This window comes from Corapipo altera, unplaced genomic scaffold, assembly GCF_003945725.1.
Source record: "Corapipo altera isolate COAL_440 unplaced genomic scaffold, ASM394572v1 130610, whole genome shotgun sequence".
Lineage (NCBI taxonomy): Eukaryota > Metazoa > Chordata > Aves > Passeriformes > Pipridae > Corapipo > Corapipo altera.
The window spans coordinates 1,775-9,634 of record NW_020885782.1 but is presented as its reverse complement, the minus strand read 5'-3'; the positions used below and the strand labels follow the sequence as shown (position 1 = coordinate 9,634).

Sequence of the window (7,860 nt, the reverse complement as noted above, 5' to 3'; positions counted from 1 at the left end):
CAACTGATAGAAAACAATGCAAAAAAAAAAGGAAAAAGAAAAAAAAAGAGAAAAAGGCAATACGAAGTAAAAAAGGGAGGAAAAAGAGAAAAAGGAGAAAAAAGAGAAAAAAAGACAGAAAAAAAGGAAAAAAATTAGACAAATAATAAAAAAGAAAGAAAAAAGAGATAAGGGAAAACAAGGAAGCAGGAAGAAAAAAGAAAATGAAAAAAGAAAGAGAAAAGAGAAGGAAAAAAAAAGACAGAAAAACAATAAACCCAAAAAAGTATTATCCTCACTCCACTCACGTGCAAATGGCCGCTCTGATCCGCCGCAAGGACTACAACTCCCGTGCTGCCCCGCGCGGCGCGCAGGCGCGGCGGCAGCGTACGGGGGCGCGGCCGCGCGCTGATTGGCTGCGGCGGTGTTCTCGAAACGCGGTGCGCGCGCAGAGCGGGAATCGGTGATGGCGGCGGGGCCCTTGTCTGTGAGACCTGGCGGGGGTGCGGGAGAGCGGGGTGTGGGGATCCCCTCGGGGGTGCGGGAGAGCGGGGTCTGGGGATCCCCTCGGGGGTGCGGGAGAGCGGGGTCTGGGGATCCCCTCGGGGGTGCGGGAGAGCGGGGTCTGGGGATCCCCTCGGGGGCTGCGGGGAGCGCGGCTGGGGGTGGAAAGGCTGGAGGGCTCGGGAGGGTCTGGCGGGGGGGTTTCGAGGGTTCCCGGGGGTCAGAGCGCAGGGCCTTGGAACCGTCTCGGGGGCCGCGGGGCCCGGGGGCCTCCCAAGAACCCGGGTGTTGGATTCGATTGCCGAGAAAGTCCCTCGGGAAAAAAATCAAAACCACCCAACGAAAAAAAGAACCCTAAAAAAAGGAAAAGTGAGAAAAAGTTGAAGGAAAAACTGGAAGGGCCAGGATGATTTGGTTGCTTTGCTTCAGTTTTTCCTTGGTCTCCTCCTTCTCAGATTTTCTGCTCTCTTCCTTTACAGAAAGCTCTTCTGCTGTTCTGTGGTTTTGGGGTCTCTGGGGGGTCCCTGAGGAGGTTTTGGGGGTCTCTGAAGGGGTTTAGTGTCTGGAGGGGACTTAAGGGGGGGGGAGTTGACTGTCCCTGAATGGGTTTGGGAATCCCTGAGGGAGTTTTGGAGTCTCCGAGAGAATTGGGAGGTCCTGGGAGGGCCTTTTGAGGGGGTCTTTGAAGCAGTTTTCTGGTTTTCTAGTGGGATTTCGGGAGTCCCAGATGGTCTTGAGGGTCCGTGAGGGGGTTTTTGGGGTCCCTGAAAGGGCCTGGGGATCCCAGGTGCGTTTTGCAGGTTACTGAGGGGATTTAGGGGGTCCTGGAGGTGGATGAGGTCTCTGAGGGGATTTGTGAGGTCCTTGAGGAGGTTTTGATGGATCCAGAGGTGGATTTCTGAGGGGATTTTATGGGGTCTCTGTGTCAGCAGACCGACCCCAGGGAAAGGGGATCCCAATGCCTGTCTCTAACCTCAGAGACCCCCAAAACTCAGCACACAGAGACCCCACAGGGAGGGGGTCCCGAGGGTCCCCTAAAGCCCAGCAATGGGGTTCAGGGAATCTCCCAGCTCTCAGGGGAGGGGTCCTGGGAGTGCCCCCCAAAGTGCAGGGGGCAGATGTAGAAGATCCAGGAAAGGGGATCCCAGTGCCCCCAGTATAGCCCAGTGACCTCCCACTGCCCCCCAATATGGCCCAGTGATGCTCCAGTGAGCACCCAGTAACCCCCAGTTTGGCTCAGTAAGCTACCAGTGTCCCCCCGTGTGTCCTGGTGATCCCCCAGTAACTCCCCAGTCCCTCCCAGTGCCCTCTCAGCATCCCTCAGTTCCCCCCAGTCCCTCCCAGTGCCCTCTGCTTCTCCCTAGTGTGTCCCAGTATGCCCCAGTAATCACCCAGTGCCCCCCAAATCCCCCCCAACTAACTGCAACATGTCCCCAGATGCCCTTGGCCTTTCTGTGAGCATGGGGGGGGGTGGGGTGGGGGCATTTCTGGGGTCAAAGGGTCCAGGTGGGGCTCCTGGGGTGAGATGGAGGGTTGGGGAGATCAGGGATGGGGTTTGGGGACAGTGGGGAGGGGTTTTGGGACAGTGGAATTGGGGGTGTCAAAGGGGGAACTGGAAACACCAAAAGGGTCTTGGGGACACCAGGGGGGTCTCAGGACTGACTTGCTTATAGGGAAGCCCCTCCTCTCCCCCTCTAGGCCCCATTAACCTCCTCAAATGTCCCCCAACTCCCCTTTTTTTCTTTAAATCCCCTCCCCCCCAGATACCTTTGACCCACCAATGCCCACAAGATTCTTTTAACTCCCCCAAATTCACCCAAAGCCCCCTAAAACCTCCCAAATCCCCATCCAACCCCCCCACAGATCCAGCCAAATCTCCCCCAGCCCCCCGTCAAATCCCTTCCAACCCCCCCCCCCCTAAAGAGGGATCACCTGGCACCCTGGGACAGGAACACAGTGGGCTGTACTGGGGGCACTGGGCTGTACTGGGAGGGCACGGGAGGGGGGCTCAGGTGTCCCAGGACAACGTGGCCCAGCTCCAGGAGAGATCTGGGGAGCAGTGAGGAGGTACTGGTCTGTACTGGTCTGTCCTGGTTTGTACCCCCAATCCCCAAAGCCCCTCCCCAGCTCCCCCAGGACCCTCCCACACCCCAAAGTCCCCCAGGTCCCCCCAGGCCCCTGAGTTGGTCCTGCTGCCCCTTGAGCATCTGCACCTGCTGCAGAACCAGGCATTTCATCAGCAAATGTGCAGGTGACACCAAGCTGGGGGTGTGTTGATGTGCTGAAGGCAGGAGGGCTTTGCAGAGGCACCTGTGTGAGGAAGAGTGTGTCAGCAGGAGCAGGGCAGTGATTGCTGGGCTGGAGTGAGCGCTGGTGAGGGCACCCCTGGAGTGCTGTGTCCAGCTCTGGCCCCTGAGTTGAGGAAGGCCCTGGAGGGGCTGGAGCAGGTGCAGAGAAGAGCAGCGAGGCTGGGGAAGGGAGTGGAGCACAAGTGGGGTGAGGAGAGGCTGAGGGAGCTGGGGGTGTTGAGGCTGGAGAAGAGGAGGCTCAGGGGAGACCTCCTGACTGTCTGCAAGTCCCTGCCAGGAGGTTGGAGCCAGGTGGGGGTGGGGCTGTTCTGCCAGGAAGCAGCAGTAGGACAAGAGGGCTGGGTCTTGAGCTGTGCCAGGGGAGGTTTAGGTTGGAGATTGGGCAGCAATTTTTTGCGGAGAGAGTCATCAGACCTTGGAATGGGCTGGGCAGGGTGGAGTCAGCGTCCCTGGAGGGGTTGAAGGTGAGAGTGGATGTGGCCTCAGTGCCATGGTCTGGGAAGCACGGCGGGGTTGGATCAAGGGCTGGACTTGATGATCTCAGAGGTCTTTTCCAACGTGGCTGATTCTGTGATTCTGTGATTCCCATTCCTATGGCAGCACATGCTTGAGGCTCTATCCCCAGGGTGATAGAGATGTCTGTCCATGTGTGTCTCCAAGGTTAGTGTGTAAATGTGTGGTGTTAGAAAAGCAGGCTGAGTTCTGGGCTGGTTGTAGAAGGAGAAAGAAGCCCAGAGGCCAGTGCAAGCAGGCAGCCCTGAGCTTGCACATGATGTCCCCTCCCTGCAGGTTCCTGTCCTTGAGCCCAGAGCTGTCCCTGAGGTGAGGCTGAGAATAAGTGCAAGGCAGAGGTGCTGCTGAGGAAGGAGAGCCCCGTGGTGGGGAAGAGGACAAAACTGTGAGTGCCCATCCCCGAGAAGGTGCTGTGTCCATCCCCTGTGTGCCAGGTGAGCTGGGGCTTTGCTGCAGAGCTGCGGGCGCTGATTTGAGCCGCTGCAAGTGCTGAGATGGTGGGCACCCAGGAACACAAACTGTGCCTGGCCACGGAGCCTGCAAGGAGGAGCAGAGACAGCGGTGTCAGTGTGGTGGGCCAGGTTGTCCCTGTACCTTCCCCTGCAGGCCCTGTCTGTCCCTGCTGGGCCCCTGTCCATCCCCATCAGGTCCCTGCCTGTGCCCCCCGGGCTGAGCTCCCCCCAGGAAGTGCCGTGGAGCTGAAGCTGCTGCCATCCCCCCCTGCAGCCGCTGCCCCAGCCAAGGGAGCAGCAAAGGCAGGACCAGGAGCAGTGGCAGCAGCAGGGGAGCCCTGGGGGGGCCAGGAAGCTCTTGTGTGGGGCAGGAAAGAGGCACTGGGCACGAGGCTGGGACTGTGCTGAGCAGGCCCAGCCCTCACATCCCCCCAGCCAACGCCGGCTGCCCGGGGGGCTTGGGAGGGACCCCCAGCCCGTGTGCCCCACACTGAGCTGGCAGAGAGAGAGCCAAGGGACAGGGCCACGGGCAGGGTCACGGGTGAGGGACAGGCAGGGCCATTGCAGGGCCCCGGTGAGGGCACAGCCTGTGGCAGCAGAGCTGCCCAGGGCCGGGGGCAGCCGGGGGTGTTGGGACCAGCCAGTGGTGGGGCCGAGCAGAGCATGAGGCCTCTTGCAGACCCCTGGAGCAGCCTCCCACTTGCCAGCCCCGCCCTGTTGGGGTGACACTGTCCCCTCCCTACAGGATACTCCCCCAAAAATCTTTCGGGGGACCTTTTGTGTATATTCCTGGTTGCTGATTGATGCTGGGGACCTGAGGGCCCCTCTGCAATCCCATGCATGGGGCACAATCTGCTCTCCAGAGCTTGACTCACTGCAGACTTTGCAGGGAAATCTGTGCTGGCAGCCCGAGTATGTCCCGACCCCCCGTGCTCCCCCCAGGATATTTGGGATGAGTTCCCCCTTCCCAGGCACCCGTGGGATGGGGGGGGGGTTATTGTTCTCCTGCTGTTGCTGCTCCGCCCCTGTCCCTGCCCTTCCTGCTGCTGTTGGGTGGTGAGGGAAGCGAAAAGAGCGGGTGGGACCCCCAAAGGGAGCTGGGGGGAGCGGGGTTTGGGGACCAGAGGGAAAGGGGTGGGAGAGGGGGGCTAAGGGGAGGGGGGAGAGCGGGAGTGGGGTTGCCCTGGCAGTCCGTCTGTGCCCCCATGCCTTGATCCCTGGAGAGTGGGGGAGGCTGGAGAGAGGGGAGAGGTGCAAGAGCCCTGAGAGCCTGGAGAGGGGGGAGCTCGGGCCCCCTGTGCTGAGCCAGCAGTCAGGCTGTTCTGTTAGTGCCAAATTGTCCCTGCTCAGGCTGAACCCAGAGCCCGCCCACGTGTCAGGGGCCTTGATCAGCTCCCTGTTCTCGTTGCCCTGGGGCCGCCTCTGGTGTCCTCCTGCCTGTGGGGCTGTTTGGTTGCCTTGGGCACAGCCGGCCCTTGTGCAGGGCTGTGCCCTTGGGGGTGGGCAGAAGGTGTTTTTTGGGGGTGCCAGGGCAGAGCCCCGGCAGTGGGCGGGGGGATGTGTGTCCCCCCCCACGGTGGGGGTTGGTTTTGCTGGGTCAGGCCCCGCTGGCTCCATTGTCAGCCCGGTGCTGGTGGGGGGGACACAGCGGTTTTGAAGCCCCCCAGGAGTGCCGGGGGTGGGTGTGGAGCCCCGGAGCTGCTGAGTGTGGAGGGTGGAGCAGGGTGATGCTGGAGCGGGGGGACCCCCGGCAGCCTGGAGGGGGGAGCATGAAGAGGGAGGAGCCCTGGGACCCTTGGGAACCTGAAATGGGGAGCGTGGAGAAGGGGAAGCCTGGACAGTGGGGACCCCTGGGATCCCCGGGACAACAAAGTGGAAAACCTGGAGAGGGGGAATGTCTGGGAATGCAGCACCTTGAAGGCAAGAGTCAGAGGAGAAGGGACCCTTGGGACCCCCAATACTCCCAGCATCTCTAAGTGGGACCCCCAGCATGACAGACAGGGGAGACCCTCCGAACCCCAAAGGGGAGAGACCAGAGATGGGGGACTTCTGGGAGATATTTTTGGGTAATCCTCATATTTTGGCGTATTTTTTGGCTGAATCTCAACTTTTGGAAGGTGGCAGACTTCTTGCTATTTCTGAAGGGTTTTTTGCCTGAATCTCGATGGTTTGGATTTTTCTGGGCTGAATCTTGGTGTTTTGGAGGTTTTTATGGACAGAGGATGCCCGGTGAATTCTAAAGGTGGACTTGGGCAGGAGGAACCCCCAAGCCAACACACTCAACCTTTGTTTTCCCCCCCAGCAGGATTTCTGCTTCCCAGAGCTTGGGCAGATGGAGGAGGAGGCTGCGAGGAAGAGGAAGATGCCCTGGGCCCCCCAGGCAGGTGAGGAGGAAGTCAGTGGCCCTTTGGGCAGGTGTTGTGCTGGCTCTGTCAGCTGAGCATGGCCCCGGCTGCAGGACAACCCCGCTGCCGCCGCCGTCCTGCTGGGGCCGGAGTTGGGGGGATGTCATTGGCCTTCCCTGTGAGCCGGAGGCAAATCCCCTCCCTGTCCTTCTTGCTTCCTGCCCCAGGCCCCGAACTGAGGCCGGAGAGTCCGGAGGACAAATCCCCCCGTGAGACCCTGGTGGGAGAGGCCGTTTTGAAGGGCTCCCCGGCGCAGGAAGGCAGCGGGGAGGAAAAGGGCCGGAGATCCCCCCGCAGGAGGGGCTCCAAAGCCAGCCCAGGGTGCTACCTGGAGCTTCCCAGGCTGTGCCAGGAAGGCAACCAGAGCCTGAGCCCGAGCTCCAACCTGGTGGTCCCTGACCAACCTCCCAGCAGAGAGAAACCCTTCCAGTGTCTGGAATGTGGGAAGAGCTTCAGGAAACGCTCCAACCTCATCCGACACCAGCTTATCCACACTGGGGCACGGCCCTACACGTGTCAGGAATGTGGGAAGAGCTTCAGGCACAACTCTGACATGATCCGACACCAGCACATCCACACTGGGGCACGACCCTACACGTGTGGGGAATGTGGAAAGAGCTTCGGTGACAACTCCAACCTCCGCACTCACCAGCGCATCCACACTGGGGAACGGCCCTACACATGTGGGGAGTGTGGGAAGAGCTTCAGTGACAGCTCCTACCTGAACCAACACCAGTGCATCCACACTGGGGAACGGCCCTACAAATGTAGGGAATGTGGGAAGAGATTCAGGGGCAGCTCCCACGTGATCTGACACCAGCACATCCACACCGGGGAATGGCCCTACAAGTGTAGGGAATGTGGGAAGAGCTTCGGGTACAGCTCGCACCTGATTCGCCACCAGCGCATCCACACTGGAGAACGGCCTTATATATGTGAGGAATGTGGGAAGAGCTTCAGGAGCAGCTCTAACCTGATCCAACACCAGCGCGTCCACACTGGAGAAGGGCCCTTCACGTGTGGGGAATGTGGGAGCAGCTTCAACCAGAGGCTCCAGCTCGTCACCCACCAGCGCATCCACACTGGAGAACGGCCCTACAAGTGCTTGGAATGTGGGAAGAGGTTTCAGCGCAGCTCACATGTCCTCCAGCACCAGCGGACACACACAGGGGAGAGGCCCTTCCACTGCACCGACTGTGGGAAGAGCTTCAACCAGAACTCCCACCTTGTCACCCACCGGCGCATCCACACAGGGGAGAAGCCTTACAAGTGTGGGGAGTGTGGGAAGAGCTTCAGCCAGAGCTCTACCTTGACCCAACACCAACGGACCCACCAGTAAGGGAAGAAGCTCTGTGAGTGCCCCGACTGCAGGAAGAGCTTTGGCCGCTATTCCAACTCCATCAACCATCAGAGGACCCCCCTTGGATGATCCACAGTGACCCATGTTGAGCACAGACCTGGTGACCCACATTCCAGGTGATCCATGCTGGGCACAGAACTGGTGACCCATGTTGCAGGTGATCCATGCTTGGCAGTGTATTGGGTCTGGATGGCCATGTTTTGGAAGCAGGGGAGCTCCAGGAGTGGGTTCTGTGAGCAACTGCCAGAAGCTTCCTCTGTGTCCAGCCCCTGTCCTGACCCCCCTGACACCGAGGGTGACCCAGGGTCTTGTTAATCCAGGCCTTGGGCAGATTAGAG

The 7,860-nt window shown here is 59.9% G+C and overlaps 1 pseudogene; it reads left to right on the top strand.

Moving 5' to 3' along the window:
* Nucleotides 1-293: 293 nt before the first annotated feature.
* Nucleotides 294-7,519, top strand: LOC113940801 (annotated as a pseudogene).
* Nucleotides 7,520-7,860: the final 341 nt, after the last annotated feature.